The sequence below is a fragment of the Ictidomys tridecemlineatus genome, chromosome 9 (genome assembly GCF_052094955.1).
Source record: "Ictidomys tridecemlineatus isolate mIctTri1 chromosome 9, mIctTri1.hap1, whole genome shotgun sequence".
In the NCBI taxonomy this organism is placed as follows: Eukaryota; Metazoa; Chordata; class Mammalia; order Rodentia; family Sciuridae; genus Ictidomys; species Ictidomys tridecemlineatus.
This window is the reverse complement of record NC_135485.1, coordinates 72196390-72220383: the sequence shown is the minus strand read 5'-3', so window position 1 is coordinate 72220383 and position 23994 is coordinate 72196390.

The following is a 23994-nucleotide window of genomic DNA, read 5'->3' as shown; positions in this document are numbered from 1 at the left end:
AATTTACCAGCATTTGTATCCACTTTACTATCTTGTTAATATACTGACAGACATTTACTATTAAAGATGAAGTTATTTTACCTAGCTAAGAATGACAGGCCAATTTTCTTCAATTTCATCTCTCCCTTACATAGCCTTGGAAGTCCCTGATGTCATTAAGGATCCACAGGAAATAAAGGGTAAAACTGAAGTGAGAGTCAAAGAAAACTGGAATTTAGTGCCCATTATACATATGTTCATCACATGTATATATGCATGTATATGTATATGTAGGAGGTAATGTTTGTCCATATGTATATGCACATATGCATTTATAGCTTAATTCATATATAGTTATGTTTTACCTCATAGTTTTCATTTATTTATGAAGAAAAACCTTTTTCTCTGTACGAATGGTGATCAAGAATAATGGTTTGGTTCCTGAATAAGGAAATAAATATTAGAAGGCACCGTTTTTAATTAGAACTTTATAAAAGATATAATAATATGGGACAAATTTATAGAATTTTCTATGTAATCCTAGATTAATTGTGGCTTAAAGGTTCTTCAAAAAAGATTATTTTCATTAACCGTTGATTCTCAACTTGGGAGGATTTTCACACTTGGAAATATTCAATAATGTCTGGACACATGTTTAATATCAAATATCTCAACTGAGGCAGAGATACTACATGCAAATAACAGGTAGAGAACCCAAGGATACTGCTGAGCATTCTATACTGCCCACAACAACCCACAATGAAGAATATCTAGCTCAAAATGTCAATAGAGCTATTTTTTGAGAAATCTTTATCTAAATCATAATAGACTGTTAAATTGTTCTTAGCATCAAAAAATACCCTACATTCTTTGGGCAGATGTAATCCATCTGGTTATTATGTCCATGAAAGGATTTCAGTATGCATTTGTTGAAAAATATTTTAAGAATTGCATGCTGTTGGATTTAGTAAGCCAAAAACCCGACAATTGAGCTTTAAAATGGTTCTTTTGGATTAACTGTTTCAATTATGTGACTACCTATCAATACATTTGTTAGTTTAATATAAATTAATTTTAACATTTGATCCTGGAAAATAGCTATCATATACATATATCTAAAGCAGTACAAATGTTTATTTTAACTTTCTATTGCTAGACTTCTGCTATTACTACAGAATACTAACTGATGAAATTAGAAGAAATTTTTTTTTCAATTAAGAGGAGTTTTATAAGAAATTTTTGAAAAGAAATTTTCAAAAATTATTGTAACTATTATGTATTCATTAAAGAAATATACATTGATTGGTGCTATTTTTCTGTTCCAGAGGTGTGTGTATACATGCATATTGCTTACAAACAGATATATTGTATGCTAAAACATGCATGCAGATGAGCTATGTTAAGAGAAAGAGTAGGTGGAAAACCACGTGCTTGTGTAGGAGAATAAAAACCTCTGTGATAAAGTGATGATAAATGAACCTCTAAGATGAAACCTGATGAAAATGGAAACATTGTGAATCAACTACAAGATCTGATCAGATTTTGAAGGATTGATACTAAGTCATTTCTAAATTCTGGGATGTTTTGACCATAGTTATTACTGTTTACTCAATCTGAAATTTAGTAGATCTGAGAGTTCAGTAATGATTGGCAGTTAAACATCATTGTCTAATCGTAGAACAGAATTTTCTAAAGTGATGGAATATGGTAACTCTAATCCTACCAAGAATGGCCATTATTAAAACACTGCAGCAAGGATGTGGAGAAAAGGGAATTAGCACACTGTTGGTAGGAATGGGTATTAATATAGCCATTATAGATTATGGTATTGAGGTTCTTCCAGAATATTTAAAATATATCTACTATATGATTCAATAATTTCACTTCTGAGCATAGATCCAAAGGAAGTGAAATGAGTATGTTGAGAAGACATCTGCACTGACATCTTTATTGTAGCACTGCGTCCAATAACCAAGAAATGAAAACAACACAAGTGTCCATCAATAGATGAAACAAAAAAGAAAATGTGGAAAATATATGCAAGAGTTTATATACATGTATTATATACACACACAAATATATATCTCCACCATTCTCCATACAAAACAAATGAAAATCCTGTCATTTGTGACAACACAGTGCTAGAAGTCAAAAGAAAAAGTAAAAGTACTGCATAATCTCAGTCAAATATGGAACAAAAAATGTTGATATTATAGAAGTTGAGAGTAGGTTAGAAGTTAGCAGTGGCTGGGGCAGAGCAGAGAGGGAGGGATAAGAAAAGGGTGACCAGTAGCTACTCAGTGACAGCTGGATAGCCCTAAGAACTTTATAGGTACATAATGGCATGAATATAGATGACACAAAAGTACCATGTATTTCAAAAATCTACAAGAAAAGATTTTGAATGTTTTCACCATATAAAAATGGCAAATGTTCGAGGAAATAGATGTGTTTTAACCTGATTTAAACATCATTCAAAATATATATGCATTGAATTAACACATGACACCACTATTATGTGTAAATTTTATATTTTAAAATATTAGATTAAAAATTAATTAGTGGAATGTTTAATAAAGAGGAAAAACAGAAATTGACATCTCTTCCTAAAAAGCTTTATGGTCATTTTATAAGAATTTAATATTTAGGTAGTTCTATACATTGAAACATTGAGTGGGATATAGCTTATTATAACTATGATTAAATCACTAAATATTTGGACAGAAAATAATGTGGTTACCAGCTTCATTATTACCACATCGTACAACCTCAGACACTTTAGTCATTTGGCCAGTATGAGTATAAAGCATAGGAATGATCGGTTTCCTCAAGGGGATGACTTTAAAGAAGTTAGTACAGTAAAACATTACCTTGGCAATAATAGAAACCTGTTCGGGGCTCAAAGCAAGCAAAAACAGGGAAGTATGCAAGTCTATTTGTGGGATGCAATCCATCAGAGACCTTTGAACTGACTTTGACCTCCTGAAGGAGTTTGCATAAATAGTAAATGAGATTGATTTAAACCATAAAATAACATAAAAACCTTTAACTTCATCCTGCTTTGTTGTAAATTTTCTGAGGGTCTCAGTTAATGTGTCATTTCAGAAAACCCTTCCCTACACTTCAAAAATCTATTTTTATTACTGTCTTTTTAACAATATTTATATTTGAAACCAAATATAAAAGATTCATAGTATATAAAACATCTGTTCTGGCTAATTTTAAAAATCAGCTCTTTAAAACTATTTTTTTCCAGATATGGATGTTTTGCTTTATAATGCAATTGTGTACAAGTAAATTACATGAAAAAAATGCAACTATTTTGATCATGAACAGGTTACCATGAAAATAAGTCACTTTTCTTTCTGCAGAATTTACCTTTTTGTCCACATTATGAATAGTATTCTCCTAAAATGTTCATCATCATTAGTTTGTCAGATATTTTCTTAATAAACTTATTAAAACATGGGTTTTCTTCTAACATAATTCCTGATAAAAAATACTAAAATTAGTTTAGCTTCAAATTAAATTAAACATTTGTATGACATTTCAACAAAAATAAAGGACAACACTTAATAACTCACATGGATATAAAGTTTCAATATTGCTTAATTCAGCATGCTTATTTCATTAAATTTTTCACACAGATAAATGAAAATGGTATTCATTATTTTATATAAAATGTTTTATCAGACCATTTACTTAGAAATCAAATATCAAAATATTTTCTGATAATTAAATCTGAAAATACTCTTAACCATGTTATTGAGATATTCTGAAAAGACTTGACAAAATTTAGTAATTAAGTTTCTCTCAAATAATAGTTAAAATTGAATTAAAATCTTTAGCTGACAACTTTACTCATTAAAAAGCATGTAGGTTGCCTAGTATCTATGGAATGTACACACACATTGTTTTAGGAGGAAATGCATGACCTCAATTATTACTAATATTAATTTCTTTATTGATATAAGTGTTTCTAGTGATGCTTGAAATATAAGTATTATCTTTAATTACAGACATTCCATGCCTCTTTAACTTGAGGTCAGAAAAATTAAGTACATTCCATAAGAGTGATATTGAAAACAGTCAGTGACAAGAATCCTTGTCATTTTCATGTAAACTGACAAAATGCAATCTGAATTTCAGGCCTAAATTTTCACTGACACTTTTATTATTCAAAATCTGTGCCTTGATTATTTTCTTTCCCTCCTTTTATCCTCTTTCCCCATTCTATTCCTCCTTTCTTCCTTCATTCTTTTCTTCCTCCTTCTCTCCCTCCCACCCTCCCTGCCTCTCTCTCTCTTACCCTATACATTCCCCTCTTTGATTCTCCTTTAGTTCTATAACGTCATTTCTGGGCTGAAGATATAACAATTTATATGTTTAAAGAATTATTTAGCATTTCACTCAATCCTTCTATGAGCATTTATGAAAGTGTAGCTCTGTACCAGGTACTGTAGAAAAGTATTGGGAATAAAGCAAAGGACAAGACCAATAAGACCCTAACAATAAAAACAGTCTTTAAAGAAATAAAAGTAAAGTAACATTTTACAAGATGAGAATATAGAGAATTAGAGAAAAACTCATCAAAAAAAAAAAAAAACTAATACACTTATCAAAATCAACTTTGGAAAAGTTGTTTAAAGAGAAATCTGAAGAAATAGATAAATATATAAGAAACGTTACAGAGAATTCAAAGTATGAAAAAAGACATCGCTCATTGAATAAACAGAAGAATTTTACCAAGGCTTTATAACAATGCTCTTTGAAGATTCAATGGAATATTTTTGGTTTTGAGAAGACAAGATGCAGATTTAAATCATATTCACCCAAAGAGGTCAGTAATCACTCTTGTATACATAAGAAAATCCCTACTTCTAATGAGTAAATTTGTCTTTGTGTTTATGAGCTACATTAGCTTTCTATGCCTAGAAGGTGTGGAAAACAAAGGAGGATTTTTAAAGATTTTTAAAGATTCTTGTAAAGTGAATAACACAGCAAATTTTGGTCAAAACTCACTTCTGGGGCTTTGGCTGGCATAGGGATATTTCTTTTATTTTTCAATAAATATTTATTGTGCACAGGCACAGCAATTCAGGCAACACCTTTCTTGATGGTAAGCCAAAGAGGTATGCTCCATGCTGGGCATGGTGGCACATGCCTGTAATCTCAGCAGTTCAGGAGGCTGAGGCAGGAGGATTGCAGGTTCAAAGACAATCTTAGCAACTTAGTGAGCCTATAAGCAACCTTGTAAGAGCCTGTTTCATAATAAAAAATAAAAAGGGATGGGAATGTTGCTCAATGGTTAAGTCCCCTTGGGTTAAATCCCTAGTAAAAGAAAAAAAAAGATGTGTTTCTTTCTTATAAGAACATATAAGGCTTTATTATAAAATTTTAGTTTATTTTAATTTGCTTATATTAAATTATTATTCAATTTAAATACTTGACAGAATGATTAAAATTAAAAAGACTGAGGACACCAGATTCTGGTGGTAATGTAAACAAGCAGAAATCTCATACATTGTTGGTAGAAGTGTAAAATGTCACAATCTCTTTGCAAAATTATTAAATAGTTTCTTATAAAACAGAACTTATTACTAAGCAAATCTGATCTTAGACATTTTCCACACACAATCCCCCAAAACCTTAGATTTCCAAATACATTTTAGAATATTTATAGCAGTTTTATTCATCATGGAAATGGAAAGTCGACTAAGTGTCTATCAATAGGACAATGGAAAATAAATGGTGAAATATTTGTACAATGAGATACTTCTCAGCATAAAGAATAATGAAACCCTGGTGTGTGAGGCAACAGAGATGAATGTCAAAACATATTTCTGAGTGAGAGTAGCCATATGCAGAAGATTGTATGTTGTATTTCATTTCTACTAAATTCTAGAACAAGTAGAACTAATCAATTTTGATCACCAACAAATGAACCATAGTGGTCCCTGTGGATGGGGGCAGGGCATGGGCTGAAGAACTCATGGAGTGGTGATAACAACATCATATCATCTAATGATCCTGTGACAACAGTATTGGTTATCGACAGACATTCCATCATATATAAATTCTACTTCAAAATTTAAAAATTCCTATAAACAAAATGATTTAAAATAATGGTAGACTTTCTTTACAGTGTTTTGATGAAAGGAATATTATTGTATTTTGTTTTAAATTCAATTTGAGTTCCTTCTGTTGGCAAAAGAAAAAAATTTATGTAATTTTTTTGAAGTTTTCCCCATTCCTGAAGATCATTTCAATGTTGATAGAATTCACCTGATATTAATAAAATGAGAGGGCTCAGATTCCTGCATATTTATGATATTTCTTTCTGGTCACCAGATTGGCATAAAATCTAATCCTTTATCTTTTTTTGGAGGTGCCATTGCCTCAGTGAGATCATAGATGAGGCCAGATATGATTAGTAATTTCCATATGCTTATGCAATATGCAAGATTGTATAATATAATATAATATAATATGCAAGACTATAATAGTATATGCTATCATCCTGAATACTTGAGAGAATGAGCCAGGAGGATGGTTTAACCCATAAGTTTGATAACAGCCTGGACATCATAGTGACCTGCCTCAAAAGAGAAAAGAAAATACATGCACATACACTCACACACATCATTTGATGAAATCTTTACATTTTTATACTCTTCCTGTTGAGCAATAGAATTTACTTTATCCTCCTCAGACCAGCCACTTATGGCTTCTCTTCTTTCACTGTCAGTCTTTTGCCCCTTACTGTCAAGTGCCTAGTAACTTTTTATCTCTGATTTTAAAAAGAAAAAAAAAGCCATTAGTAACCCTTTGAAGCAGGGATCTCCATGCTTATCAGACCAAGTCCTAGCCACCTTTGTGTTATTGAGGAAGAAAAAAATAGCTTTCATTATTTCAAATCCCTTGTAGCAAGGAGATCACAATGTAAGTAAATTATCCTGCCACCTACCACAGTAATATATTTGCAGAGACAAAAGAAGCACACTCAAAATGCACACAGGAAGAAATTGCTATATGTTGTTTTTTTGTGTGTGATAGGTCTCTTTCTAAGCATAAACCAGGTTGTATTCTGAGCAGTTACCTAATTTTCATTTTCAACTAAGAATCAGAACCACTAGAACAAGAAAAGTTCATGGCGAGCTCCAGGTCTAGGTCTTAACAATGTGAGATACATGAAGGAACTGTGGTAATTGCCAGAATAGTACCTTCATTAACTAGTAAAAATGAGATTTCCTAATACTTAACTTTTTGAACTAGGAAAACCAGCCATCTAATAGCTGGCATCCTCAGTCAGAGAAGACTTTTCTTCCATGGGAAGACCATCAAATCCTTCAAAAAGAAACACACTGTTGAGATAAGCACAATTGGTTAACTTTTCTCAAGTTTTCCACTGATGTGCTCAGTCTGCTTTCTCTTGAGAGAGCAAAGGGTGAAGTTTGCCAGAAATTACACTAAAGGTTATTCCTGCATAAAAAGAGAAATATTGGAAGTGGGAAAATAGTGTTTCTTCATTACAATGATGTTTAATGCAAACTGTTTGTTCTTACATTACTATTTGAGCCCAAACTGATTATCTGGGAAAATGAAGTCATTCTTAATCTAAGATATTATAAGATTTTTGATAAACTAATCTTTGTGTTTCTGACAAGCACTTCTATTTTGCACATAAATGAGTGTTAGGGTTTGGGTGTGACGTGTCCCTCAAAATCTCATGTGTGAGACAATGCAAGAAAGTTTGGAGGAGAAATGATTGGGTTATAGCCTTAACCCCTCATGGGATTAAGTGACTGGTAACTGGAGGCAGGTGGGGTGCAGCTGGAGGCAGTGGTTCATTGGAGGCATGGCTCTGGGGTATATATTTTATATCTGGAGAGTGGATCTTATTCTTTCTGATCATCATGTGAGCTGCTTCTCTCTTCTACACTCTTTATCCATGATGTTTAGCCTCAACTCCAGCTCCAAGGAAAGGAGCCTGCTCTTGGTGGACTGAGACCTCTGAAACCATGAGACCTCAAATAAACTTTTCCTCCCTTAAAATTGTTATGGTCAGATCTTTTAGTCATAGCAGTGAATAAGCTGATTAAAACAATAAGGAAATAGAAATTTTTTTCTTTTTTTTTCAATTTTTATTATGGTAAAACACACATAAAACTTAACCATTTTTAAGTATACATTTGGTGGTGTTTTACCATATTCATAATGTGAAACCATCACTATTTCATTTTCATAACTAATTTTGTAAAACACAAAATCTGTATGTACACATTTAACTAACTCCCTATTCCCTGGCAACCACAATTCTATTTTGTCTTATTTTGACTGGAAGTACCTCACACCAAGGAGAATCACAGACAGGGTTTCACTGATTGTCATTTTTATATTGGCATATTTAACTTAGCATAATATCCTCAAGGTTGATCCAAGATGTATTAAGTGTCAGAATTTCCTTTTTAAGGCCTTCCTTTTTAAGGAAATAGAAATTTTCTAAACAAAATACTGAAATAAATTAATGCAATGATGGAAAGAAAATGAAAGTAAACTTCTGTAGATATGATTTGACCTATTTATTCCAGGCCAAAGCTCAGTACCTGACTTGCTTACTACTTGGGGATAAAAATGACTTAAGGCTGTTCAAGGATGACCATAAATATGCTCAAAAACTATTTGAGTTTTCAGTCTGGGCATACAAATTAGTTAAGCAAATTTTAGCAAAAATAGAAGTAAAGGCAGATCTCACAGCTGTAAATGAATAGAAAAATGATACAATAACCATAAGTACATAGTAAAAGTTCAAAGATAAAAATCTTCAATGGGCAGGGGCAGGTGCAAGGGCTGAAAACCCATATGTCACCTACCTATTTACACATGGTATTGGAGACATACATATTTTATAGCAGACCTCTTCTAGATGCTAAAAATATTGCACTAAATTGAACAACAGGAGCTATGTCTCCAGTGCATACTTATATTCTAGTTCAAGGGAAGAGATGAACAATTAAAAGATTGCATAAAAGTGAATGAAAAGTATAATATTTTTCCATAAATTAGGGTAAGCTGATGAAGAGTGTTTGGGTAAGCTGGGGAGGTGATGGGACTTAAAGGAATATTGGAAGCATTTTCTAGGTAGATGCAATAGCAGTTGCAAACATCTTGAAGCAAAATTGTGCTCACTGTGTTCAAGGTATACAGCAAGAGGAACTTTGTGACCAGAGGGTAAAAAAATGATTTGGAAAGTTATATATCATTCAGTATGTGAGAGATCTTAGAGATCCAAATAATAGTGTTGTCTTTTAATCAAATTGATATCTGAAGCTTATCCTCTTCTTCTTCTTCCCTTCCTGAGCCTTTCTGTTCCAAAATCATTAGGTGGAGTAGAGTGATGTAGGCACACACACACCTGGAAGAGTGGGCTATGGTGAATCAGATCAGGCCTAGGAGCTCAAACAAGTAGAAGTCCCCGTAAAAGCAATGAATAATGTGTGGGTATCATTTTCCAATTGAGATAGGAAAGGAATCTACACAAATGGGTAGTATTCAGGAACCATAATAATGAGGTGAGGTTCACAAATGGATGAGCTGAGCTTCCATATGAAGTGATGGCCCAGTGTGGGATATAAAAGCTCAAAGTGGTGTGGAGAGAACAAACATAGAAAACATTTTCTGTTTCTGTCCATTGAGGACAGTGGGAATAGCAATACCTCAGTAGCAATGAGGACACCTAGCACCATTATCTTAATTTCTAAATTTATTTACTGAAACAAGGAATTATTGGGGAAATGTTTGATTCCAGAATTGGGACATGGAAAGAACAAGATGATCCTGGAATATCTAATATTACTAAACAAATAAACACTTAAATCATGGTGGGGGTATAGCAAATGACATAGAACCCTGCTCAAAAGAGCTCCAACTTGCCTAATGTGGGACAAATCAAGCCCTTAATAAGTGATATTAATACATTATAGTCCACTGAAGAAATAGGAAACCAGGAATCCACACTGGTAGAAGGAAAGGGAAAAATAAAGTTTGATGAAGGGTGATATATTTACAGTGTTTCAAAGTATCTCCTCATAAAACATTTCTTAATTTCAAGGACAAAAGTGTAGCATTACCAGGAGAAAGTTAATCAAATGATCAAGGTGACAGCATTGCTAATAGGACAAATCAAACTGTTTATCACCTAATGGGATGCAGGTGACAATACATGGTCCTCTCTGAAATATTCCTCCCAAGTAATCATAATATGAACAAAAGAAAAATTACTCAAACCATGTAATGGGGCATTCACAAAATAACTTCAAAATTTTGGAAAATGTTGTGGACATCAAAGTTGAGAAAACTTGAGGAACTACATTGACCAAATAAGACAAAAGAGACATGACAATTAATTAATGCAATACAATTCCTCAGGCAAAACCTTTTGCTTTAAAGAACATTATTTAGACTATTGGTGAAATTCGAATGAGTTCTTAGGGGTTAGATTGCAGTAATGTCAATGTCATGTAAGTTCCTGATATTGATGATTGTGTGTAGTTATGTCCTTTTTAAAATTTTTTTTAAGGAAAGACAAACTAAATATTCAGGTATGAGATAGCATGATGTTTGCAATATGGTTTAGAAGAAGTAATATTTTTAGTATTAGAGTTGGCACTTTTATGTATATTTAAGCTTATTTCAAATTGAATAAAAAGAATTGTGCTGGGAAACCATTAGTGAATTTGTTCCAGGGATTAAATGATTTTCCTGTATTTGAAAATAAACATGATGGCTGCTTTCAGTGAGGATGGAGAGTGGACGAATGTCAAAAAAGAGAAAGAAGTTGAAATGCCACTGCAACCATTCAGAGGAAGATAATGGTGGTTTGAACTCTAGCTATTTAATGGAGGAGGTATTAAGAATCATTTGGATATGAATCTTCAAGGTGATAACCAACAAAACTTGCTAGATAAAGAGTATGAAAAAAAGACAAAGTTATCAAAGATGACTTCAAGCTTTTACAAAGGTTTTCTAGTCCTCAGGCATTGATTTCAATGGCTGTCTTTAACGTGTGCATTTTCCCCTTCTGGTAGTACTTCTTCCACAACTAAAAGGTCGTGAAATGATAATGCAACAATATTTTGAAAAATAATTAGAATTAATGAGAAATAAATGAGTCAAAAATTATAGGACTATGTCTCTTACAAAAACCTTGAAGTAATAGCACAGTGGTTGGAGTAAATATTATGTTATTAGAAATGATTTTACATTTAGCTAGGCTAATTATAGTTTTGGACAAGGTGCTCAAATTCTAATAATTCGGTGTCCTCATAAACAAAATGTGGGATAATGATAGTATCCACATCACAGAATTGCATAAGAATTAACTGGAAATGCAAAGTACAATATTAAGCTACACATTCATATTTTTGAACTTGCCCTTAGTAGTAAGTAGTTGTGTAAGAAGCCTTGCTTGATAGTACCCCAAACTTTTCATAGATGATTTTGTTTTAAACTGAAGAAATTACTTAAAGTTTTAAGAAATTATTTAATTTTAAAAGTATGTGGAAAAAAACGGAAGAAATATGTAAATTGTTCTCAAGAATTAGCTTTGAAATTTTTTGGAAATAGCTAATAACATTTTCAAATCTCATAAATTATGCACATATCCTGTAGTTTTCTTGAATTGAAAGGATGAAAATATTTAAAACTTCCAATACTACATTGGCTCAGGATTATTGCTTTAAATTACTTCTGTGTTTCCAAAATTTTTGATGCAAGTGTTTGGTATAATATTCACTCTAGAGAGGTGAATGTTCTTGTTGCTTAGAACAGAACATACTTTTTTCAATGCCTTCCTTCCTAATCTAATTTTGTATTCTCTGTTTAGTATGCCTAATCATTATGCTAGGGCTTGTTTGAAAACAGTTGTTCTTAATTGTAAAATTGAACTGCGCCCCATTAAGCTCTTGCCTAGCTGCTTTTGAGATCCTTGGTGGTTTGGAATGTGGAGATGCATCCACATTCTCTCTCTGCCAGTCCTTTTTATCTTTCCTCTCTAATGCTGTCCCTTCAGTGTTTCAGCTGCTAAGTGGTTCCAGTGTATGTCTGATATAATTTCTTAATGACTGATGCATTGTTTTCACTCCTGATATGTCAGCAGGAATACCACCTGTGTCTGAGAATTCAAAACCAACAGGATGGTATATTTTAATGGAGCAAGAGGGAACATGTAGAATTAAATGGAAAGAATCATTTCAGTTCTTTCCATTAACTTTTGATACTTAATTTTGCAGCAACTGTAATTGTAAAAGGAAATAACAGTGGAAGTTACCCAAGCTTTTTAAGTAACCCACAAAGAGATTTAAAGTATTTTATGATTTTTTTAAAAAAAATCAAATGTCTCAAATGTTTATATAGATATATGTATATTTATTTATTTATTTATTATGTATTCTAGGCACTTACCTTAGAACCAGGGGAAATGTAGCTATAGAGCTATATTTCATTCTCATGAAGCCTAGAGTCTGTCTGCCAGCTTCAAGGATACCTAGTAGTTTTATAGTGATATAGTAGATAAAATTCTGTTTAAAATTCTTCCTAACTATGTGATTTTTATAAATTAATCTGTGAATTTTAGGCTTGATAAATATAAAATAAATTATCCTCATCCTCTATAAAATGGATCTCTTATTTGTGATTTGTGGCACACTTCTAGAAGTGTAAGTCTTTTGTGAGAAAAGGCTCTTACCCTGCTCATGCTTTTGATCTGGGGATTAACCTGAATAATCAAGGTAGTAGAAAGACAATGGGATGTATTTGCAACTTGAGTTCATAAATCTCAGTTTTTTCCACACCAATATTGTTGCAACAATGGAGTCATTGTGATCCTTTTTTTCCTCAATTTTTATTTGTTAATGATATTTATAAATAATGGTGGGGTTTGTTATATATTTGTCCATGCACATGCCATATGATCCTTTATCAAATTTAGGAAAGTCAAGTCTCTAAATCTTAGTAGCTTTACCCTAATTGTTTATCCTTAATGGGTTGGTATATCATGCCATCTCCAACTTCTGGATTACCACTTTGTTAGGGAATCTTCCCTGGGGAAGCCTTAACTGTTTACCATTTTGCTTGTTATATTGTCTCACATAGCAACCTTATTGTTTCTATGGAGATGCCAGATAGGCTTTGTCAACTTGAATCATAAACAAACCTTTCCTCTACCTAGAGAGCTAGATTGTTTGCTGGGGGTTTTGGGTTCTAAAAGAGAACATAAATTTCACTCTTAGGTATTTTGCCTCACTTCCTTTACCAAAATATTGCCAGAAGTTATATAAGAACATATAATAATATTGAAGTCAGTGAAGGATCTCATGCAAGTTTATTCTGATTTGAATTACCCTACATTCCTAAGCAACTAATAAGATTACCCACCTATGTATTTAATGAAATCACAATGCATTTTTGTAATAGATTGCAATTAGAGATTGATTAATTTTTTAAAAACCCAGTGCAACATTCCATATCCAAACACAATTTCTGTACTGGCCCCTATGAAGAGATTGCCAGCTAGTTAAAGTGATTCCTAAACCACTCTGTTCATCTCTTATGATAATTTATTATTTTCACATCTCTTAGTGTTAGCTGCAATTGTCTTATTTTTTAACTTACTTTTTTTCTTTTTTTTTGTATTTATTTCTCCACTTCGACTGAAATGAAGAAACTCATGAGAGACTTTGTCTCTATTTCACATCTAAATAACTGTTTAAAATGTGCCTAGAGGAGAGCATGCTCACTATTTTGAATGAATAAAAACATCAGTCTCAGCTGGGGGCAGTGATGCATGCCTGAAATTCCAGTTACTCTGGAGGCTGAGACAGGAAGACTGCAAGTTTGGGGCCAGCCTCAGCAACTTAGTGAGACTCTGAGAACTTAAAAAATAAAAAGGGCTGAGAGGTTAAGTGTCCCTGGGTTCAATCCCCAGTACCAAAAACAAAAACAAAGAAAGATCAGTTTCTTTTATATGGAGTAAGATTTTCTGTTCTAGAACTGATTGTTTTTAAAAGTAAAAAAAAAAAGAAATTTCTTCACTTCTTTTGCTATAAGGAAGATTAGAAAAGCTGTTTATATCTCAAAAATAATCACAAACTTTAAGTAAATTTTTGTGGTCATTTCAATGAAATCCTCTTATTTGAGATTTCATTAACCAAATATATTCAGATAACTGGAACTCCAGATGTATAATATAATTTAAATTCACAATGAACATACTGAGAAATTGCAAGATTCTGAAATGTATTGTGTATAGAAAATGAAAATTGATTTGATAAAGTCTTAAGGTTTTTAATATAGCTATTTAACATATTTGTCTATCAGTAATTCATTCTTTTTTTTTTTTTTAAAGAGAGAGTGAGAGAGAGGGGGACAGAGAGAGAGAGAGAGAATTTTAACATTTATTTATTTTTTCTTAGTTCTCGGCGGACACAACATCTTTGTTGGTATGTGGTGCTGAGGATCGAACCCGGGCCGCACGCATGCCAGGCGAGCGTGCTACCGCTTGAGCCACATCCCCAGCCCAGTAATTCATTCTTAAATACAGGATAGTCAGTTTTGTTTAAGAGAACATTCACCTTTTTTTGTACATCACCAATGTTATCACAGGTATACCTTAGTACCTTAAGCTTGGTGAGCATTGGTTAAAAAAAATGTTGGTTTCTAAAGTTGTTTTTCAAACACTAAATCATAGGGCCACTTTGAATTAGGTAATAACAATTGATAAACAGTGTTTGCATGTGGATTTTCCTTTAAAAACTCCACTGGCTGGATAATAGATATGTGCCTTTAAAAAATACTGTGCAGATTTTTAAAAGTTATTAATTGGACAGAGCCCAACAGAGATCAATGCAATTATTAAAATCCTCTGATAGATCTCAAACAGCAGTAGTTTGTATTACCCTAAAGATTCTTGAAGTAGTTAAACTTGAGGATTGAAAATGACTTATTTTTCTCCATCAGATTTCAAATATCAGACTCCTTTTCGTTGTTCCTCTTTCTCTGTGAAAAGTGTTCTGAGTTCTACATTCCATTTATTCTTTTATTTTCAAGAATCTTGCTTCTTGGGGTTACAAATGTTCGCTTGACCCCTAAATTCATTCTTTATTTTCTTCTTGGATATTTCCACAATGTAACATTTTTCAAATGAGGCATCTAATCTAAACTTCTGGTTAGATATGATTTAGAGGAGAAGGGAATTCTCCCACCTGCAGCCTCAAAGTCAGCCTCTGATTCCCTCATGACAGTGTATACCAGTGTGCAAAAACTTTTATAATTTTCCGGAAGTAACATGATGCAATTGAGCAGGGAAACACTAATCTATCCATCTGGACTTGTGATGTCCTGTTTTCATTCTTTATGTTTCATAAAGGTTTTTCACTTAACTTTCTTTATTACTATGCATAGGATATATTCTTTCCTATATCATTTAGCCTTGTTTCTTTTTTCATAATTCTCTTTTTATGAACTCTAATTAAATATGCATGTGTTGGTTTACTCATTTGTTGTCTCATCAATGAATGAATAAATGAATGAGTAAGTGAAAGGGGCAAATATACAAATTCTATATGCTTGGATTTCATCTTTTTAATTATCTGCCTATTGTCCTTTGGAATGCTCTCTGTCTCTGTCTCTCTGTCTCTCTCTCTCTCTCACACCCCCCACACACATATACATGTAATACACATATACTAAATAAATAAATTGAACCAGGATTTAAATGGGATTAAACCTTGATAAAACTGATTCTTATAAAAGCTTAATAATTAGAACTTAATGATATATTACACTCGAATACTTTGAAGCATGCTGCTCTGCTCACTGAAAAGGTGGCAATGATCTGACAGATGGGACAAAGAATTTATTCTGCCTGAATGATCACCTAGTTAATGAAACATTTAAGAATTGATTTTTATGATTAGGTGACTAATGAGAATAACTCCTTAAAAATATTGTTTACTAAAAGCTGGAATACAATAGAGGTTTGGAATAGCTGTCGTCTTCATCAAAAATACAGTGATAATTCAGAAACATCTAAACTAAATGGAGTGGGTTAGAGGGAATTGGCATACAAAATTTACTTTAGTAAGTAGTTTACTGTTCCATAAGCAATTTACTAGTCCCAAAACTGCAACAGAATCTCCTTCTTATTTCTGGCTTACTCCACATTACTTTGCTGTTAATCTCTCTAAAGGAAGAGCTAGAAATAAATTTGCCAACAGAGATTTTAGGTACACTTACCACATACAAAAATCAATAAGCATACAAAATAAATAAATAAAAGACAAGAAAAGATAAAGGAGGGGACTCTGTGATTATGAATATGTTAGTTTTCTTAATTGTAATAATCAATTGACTATATGTATATCAAAACATGAAAGACACCTTAAACATAAAAACAAATAAAAAACAAATTTAAAAATCCCATAAAGACGCTGAAGTGCAGTGACTTGTGTAGGTTAGACTATTTACTGCCTGGGGAGCTAGATGTCTGGTAGTGCCTTGATCAATAAAAGATGCTAATCTTATCAAGAGGCTTCATCTTCTTCCCTCCTTATTTTCATTCTTCTGTTGCAGGCACCTGATATATTTTAGATTTGTTTTTTTACAGCAGTCTACCTCTTGTGATCTTTCTTAATTATTAGCACAGACAGCTATTGAGCACCTGGGTGCTAAGTATTATAAATACTAATTGGAAAGACCATCACTCTCCCATCATATACCAAGTGTCCACATAAGCTTAGGCCTTCTTCAGGGCTCTGTGTTCTGTTCCGTTAACCCCTACATGTGTCCTTCCAGAAATAAAATGGCATGTGAGTTATCATGGAACAGTTAAAATAAATGAATACAGAAATTTATCAATGAAAAGACCTCAAATTTTTCTCATAATGGTTCATATACTATACTACTGTTTATACAAAGAAATATTCTCATGTTACTCAAAAAGAGATGTATAAATAATTAAATCAGAAATTCTCAAAGCATGGTCACAGAACTTCTAGGGCTCTTAAGATATTTTGATGTCTGAGAAATCTTTCTTTTCCCTATTATGCATCTGTGCTGAGCCAGATTTTCTTCATAAATTTTGACAAGAACCACATACTACAGTGGATTTGTTGCATAAACAGATACAAGAACAGGATTCTTAAATATAAGAAAGCAGGCTTTCTTATATTTAAGCAGATATTTAAAATGTTTCCAAAATATTTTAAATAGTTATTTTCAGAAAAATTCTAGGTATGGTAATGTCATGTGTTTATTATTTTATATTAAATCAATTAATACATATATACTTATACAATCTAGTTTATAAATGTTGATATAATCAGCATAGACTAAAAACACTTAAAATCCCTAATAATTTTGAGTCAAGGAGTTCTAGAAGAAAATATTTGAGAAATGATGAGGTAAAAAGTGAAAACGTAGACCAGAAGGAAGCAATCCATATTTCTGATAATATTTTTTCAGGTAAGGGAGGGAATTGTTCATACTGGGAATGAAAATAAAAATGAAATTAAGCTTTCCCTATTATTTTCTACTTCTTGAGTTAAAAAATTGTTAAGAAATAATGCCAAAATACAAATGTTTTCTAATCCAAGTGAAGTTTTCTTGGAGTGGCAGTGTTTGCTGTATTATTTTTGATATTTGATTTTTTTGAACCATTGATATGATAAATAATTTCTTTCCCTAAAGTGCTCAACCTTCATGCTATCTATCATTATAAAATTTTCTTTGGCTTTAGTATTCTATGGATAATCAATGTGTTCTTAATGTATGCTAATCTAGAGGAGATGATTCAGGTGATTATAGCTCTACACCAAAGGAAACCAGTGAATATCTAAGCCCATGAGTCAACATTGACTCAGTCCTCCTTTTTCTTTCATATTAATAATGTATTTTATTCTTAAGAGTCTGATTTAAAATGAGAAATCAAAATCAGTATTCACTGTTAAATAAACCTAAATTATTTAAAAATAAGAACCATGTTTAAGTTTCTGGGATAATACTCTGACAGTATGTAAATAAAGTTGATTTTTAGTAGCCTTGCAATAGCATGTTTGAGTTAGATAAAAATCATCTATTATACATATTTTATCAATAACATAGTAGTGTGGCATTTTTATGACAGATACTTGAATACTTTTTAATATAGTACTTTGCTTAGGTTCAGAGTAAAACTGATGAGAAAGTATAAAGATTTCCCATATACTGCTTACCCCCTTCATCTATATAACCTCTGTCAATATCAACACCCTCTACCAGGGTGGTGCATTTATTATAAATGATTGATGAACCTTCTTTAATACATCATTATCATTCAACATCCATAGTTTACATGAAGGTTCACCGTTTGTGTTATACATACTATGGATTCGAACATGCTTTTAATGCTATGTTTCCATAATTATAGAATCATGTATCATAGTAGTTTCCCTGCCCTGAAATCCTGTGAGCTATACTTATTCATTCTCCCTCACTTGAACCTTTATCAGTCACTTATCTTTTTACTGTTTCCAGAGTTTTGCCTTTTCAAGAATGTTGTGTTCTTGGATTTATCCAGTATTTAACCTATAAAACTGTTTTTTTCCACTTAGTATATGCACTTATGTTTACTCCGTGTCTTTTGAGCATTGTTACCTCATTTATTTTATTACTGAATAATATTTTCTTTGTGGATTTACCACACTTTATCTATCCATTCCACTATTGGAGGACTTCTTGTTTGTTTCTAAATTATGAAAATTATTAATAAAACTGCTGCAAACATCCTCTTGCAGATTTCAGTGTGGATAAAAGTTCAAGTCTTTTGGGTTAATACCAAGGAGTAAAACTGCTGCTGAATTATATTAATCATGAATGTCTTTTTTACAAAGCTTATGTTACTGTCTGACTCTGAGACATGACAAAATTTACGGTGTCTCTTATAAAGCATCTTTTGTTTGTATCATAAAGGAAGAAAGATATGTAAAGGAATATGGTAGTATAAAGAAGTTCCCAGACTTGGTGTATGAAAATTCATTTTTATATCTAATCAAACTTCATTTTCTTAATCTTTTCCTGATGATATTCTTTTTCTTCAAGTCTCAAGTTGAAAAAAATCAGTAAACCACTCAAATTTTCTCAGACAATAAGATGAGTTTATAGTAATAATTCTGTGGGAAGTTTCAGGGACAATTGGGACAGGAAATGAAGTAGGCTTCATGGACCAGGACCTGGAAATAGAAAGTAACAAATAAAAACCTAGGTACATTTGTCTTTGGAGAGAGTCGTGGTATTTTATTTTCTTCTACTTCTGTGTGTGTCCAATATATTCTTCCTTTTGAGGACCACCTTCACGTATTTTTTCAAAATGTAAACCTTGGGGCTTTTGTATTGCTTTGGCTTTTTGTTATTCACACCAGTCCTGACCAGATAAGCTTTATCCATCCATGAATAATCATAGTCATTGGAATGGTTTGCAACATCTGTTCTCAACATGAATCAACTTAGAAAACAATCCATCTCTAAAATTATCATCATACAGTATAGGTATCTATTGAGTGGATCATACTCCATTCTGCACAGAAAATCTTAAATCAATTTACCAACTAGATGGTATAGTGCTCTTTCCAGTGTCCTCAAGATTCTTCTCTTGGAACACTTTGTTTCTCCTCCTCTGTCACCTAGACAGCTTTTAATGCTGTCTCTATTGTTCAGATCTCATGATGGTATAAACATTGTTTCCTTCACATCTACACACCAAACACACATACACACACACACACACACACACACACACACAGTCAGATAATAAAACTGATATGGACTATCTATTGTTTTTCAAAAATATAACATTAGTGTTGAGAAGTAAAAGGACTGTTCATGGTGTACCTTGACAGTTCTATCCATAGGAAATATTTTTCTACCTAGTCCTTTGTCCTTTCAGGTTTTTGAAGAGGTAGTGCTTTAGATTGTGGATAAGCTATTTCCCTTGCTGAAACAGCTGCTCATCCTTTATTGAATAAATGTATAAAGCATGTAGAAAAGATTGAGTGTGGCTGAAAAGTTGACTAACATAATTAATACAGATATATTTTAATTTAGGTAAGTAAACTTATATCTCTACAGAATTAAACTACTCCTATTATAATTTGGCATTCTAGTATTCTATGAGATAAAAATAATTAAAGATATGGTGGGAGAATTTTATGTTGGAATACATAGCATTTTATGTAATCTGTCAAATTAATGTCAGCATTTAATAATTAACAGCAGCTTTTAATTTGTATTAATTTGTATTTTTTTGTCATACAATTGTTTTCTTCTAAATATTACAGTAATCAGACAATAGAGTCAACTTACACATAAGAAATTATCTTATGCCATTTGCTATAAATTAAGAGTTCTTAATTAATTATCAATTTTTTTTTGAAATAATCAAATTATTTATATATAGTCATGTGTTTGGCAAAGCCTGGTCAGTATCTCTGATTTTGTTATCTCCATTCTTAAAGTACATGGATAGTATTGATCCAATCACACATATTTATTGAACAGATTTATAACATTGAAAGCTTCAAATAAAAAGTTACACTTGTTTGAATAAAATTAAGATTTGTATATTGTCAATGAAATAAAAGTATCTAGACATGCATTAGAAAGGAAAGTAATGTTTATCAGTAATAAAATTATAATAACTTCATTTACTTCTTATTACCATAACATTTCATTCATTAGGCCAAATACGTGTATTTGAACTGATATGTAAAATAATTACTTCCTTTCACAGGTATTTTAGTTGTACATTTAAAACAGAGATAAGAAGATGTTCAGGTTTACTAACAAACATTGTGGGTTCAGACATGACCAAGTTGTACACTGTGACTGCACTCATTATACGTATTATAATGTTGGAAACAATCTTTAAACAACTAGAGTGTGCAAGAGTGTGATAAGTGTATGCTAAGAGATATATGGTATATTGTAGATCATTATTTATAAGAAAAAATTAGCAATAAAACTTTGTTCAATAGAAAAATTATTAAATAATACATTATAATAAATAATTGCATTCTAATGTAAATATTCTGGATCTATTAAATATGTTTTCTTAAGTTTTTACTATGAAGAAAATACACACAATAAAAGAGTTGCAAAGATAAACAGAAAAATCACGTTTATTTCTGTATTTCTCAGATACATGTGTGTGTGCACACACACACACACAAACACATAAAGGTAAGCAGAGGAGATGCAGGTGAGGGAAGGCAGGGCTCTTACTGCCCACTGGTTGGTTATGTCTTGTGAAATGAGTAATCCAGGATACTCTTCCAAGTTGAGAGAAAATAATACACAGAGGATAGAAAGCAGAGGCAAAGAGTGGTGTAGTCTGGAGTGAAATGGAGGCTGAGGGCTTGGTATGGGTCTAAAAGAAAACTTCCTGAAGTTTTAATCTGCCACTTTTCTATTTACATTAGTTCAACTTATTTTCTACTACTTGTAGCCCCAAGAGCTTTAACTAAGACAGGTAAATATTTTCAATAAATAAATACTAGAAATCAGTACTTTTTACAAACTATATATTCCTTGTACTGTCCCTTTGGCTGCCTGATGACAGAGTACAGATGAGCTTCCTTAGCAATCTCAAACATCTTTCCCATCTAGTATTTTAATGGTTTTGAATGTAATACCTACATTTCTAAATTCAAGTTTGAAAGTTATATTGCTGCATTTGAGTCTCTGAGGAGGCTGACCTGATAGAAGAAATTGCTTTGAATTGCAGAATATTTTCCAAGAGCACTGATGTTTGATAGAACTTTATATGATAATGAAAATACTCATTCTATGCTGTCCAGGGTGCTGGCCACTAGATACAAGTGACTGTTGAATACTTGAAGTTAATTGTGATGAGGTGACTACATTTTTAACTTTAATTAATTTTCCTGAATCTGAATTTGAATACCCACATGTGGCTTGGGGCTCATGACAGACAACATAAACTTAGAATATACCTGCAAAAAGTAGAGATATAATCATTACTATGTTGAGTGTCAGAAATCAGAACTCTTTCTTATTTTCTTGTGGACATTGAATATCTCCCCGGTTTATGAGAATTTTCTTTAAAGCAGATATCACAAAACAATGTCATTTTTTTCCTTAGCTTATCATGTACTCAAAAGTATGGAAAAACTTCAAAGAAACCCTAAGTAGGTTTCCAATCTCAAGTCATATTAGTTTTACTGAACAAAACAAAAACAAAAGGTATAACAAAACAAATCAAGCACATACACACTGAAAAAAAAACTATCAAACAGTAAGCAAAGATAAGGACTTTCTATTTTGTAGAGAAATATAATTGTTCAGAAAACAAATATTGAAAATATGTCTGAAAACACATGATATTTTGTCAAATATATCATTGTTAAATACAACTGGTAAGCATTTTAGACAATCATTCTGATCTCAAGAAGATTGTTTAAAAAGTAATTAGAATAAGCAAATAATAATTATTACCATGTGATAGAGAATGAATGATTTAGCAAAATCAGTAAGTGCTACAATAATTTCAAAAATGGAAAAACCACTCTGGGATCAAGTGGCTTAAGAAAGCACAAAAGAAATTTAGGTAGGACCTAGAAAATTTTCAAGGTAGAAAAACGAACTTTTGGAAGGGAAAACAGCCAAGGATGGATACTGAGAAAATCTATAGGACTACATAGGAACAGGCTGTGGAAATTCGAAAGAAGGAAGACTGGAAACATACTGAACTTACTGAGGGCGACTGAGAAATTTATACTTAATTATTTGTAAAACAAAATAAACTTGACTTGAGTTGTAGGAAATTATTCTTAAGTGACCAATGATAGAGATTCTGACAAGGCCCTGGATCTGTTAAATGGTCAATTCTAGAGGTACTGGTCAATTCTAATACTTTCTGGGACTTACTCTGTCTAAGCAATGAAGTTTGTCTGTTAAAAATAAAATATTTATTAGGTATAAAATATTAATGTTAAACTACTTTTTTTATAACTAAAAAATGCTTTCTAAACATTTTTGTATTTGGAAGAAAGCCTGAACTGCAGCCACTTCTTAAGTTGGCCAAGTGGCTTTTTTTTTGGCAGATACAGTGCTGTGAATGAGATATTCCTAAAAATAGCTCTTGGAACAAATGTGAGTGAAAGAACAAATAAAAACTTTACCTGGCTTAGAAAACAAGTTTACTAAAACCTTTCCTATTAACATTGCTTGCAAATTTACTCTTCAACCCAATTTGCCTTTATGTACCATGTTGCTTAAATATATTTAATAAATTGGTATTTTAATGCAAATGTATTCAGTAGCCCAACAAGAAAAAAGAAAATAAAATTGTAAATTACCTTTAGGCAAAGACATAAGTCTGTGGTTAGTGTTCATTTACAATAATTCTGTGACTAAATAGCAAAAACCAAAAAAGTTTTTCCATGTTCTTCTTATACTTGTCTGGTAGGTCTATATTCAGTAATGGAAATATTTTAGGTCTACATTTTCTATCAAGAGTCACTAGTCATATGTGATTACTATTTTTAAAATGTGACTACTATTGCTAACTGAATATTTTATTTTAATTAATTTAAATTTAAACTGTCTATACTATCAAATTGTATTTGTTGAGGATACGTTCATATTTATAAAAGTATTAATAATTAGAAAATCTGAAGGATCAGGTGTACATTTTGAAATTAGTAATGTAATAGTCTTAATAAACAGCAGTATATCCACCTTTAAATGTGCTCAATCCCTGTTAAAATGATTTAGGCATTAAATAGAGAGAGTATTTTCAAGTCCATATGCATTTTTCTCACTGTAAAATAAAATTTCAACTATGAATTATCTCCTTGGGGGAGACCACAGGAGAAAGCAAATTTAAACAATAGACTTGATGTTGAATCCCAGAGATTAAGAGTGAAACATGCTTACAAGAGATTAATGTTAGATGAGGCAATT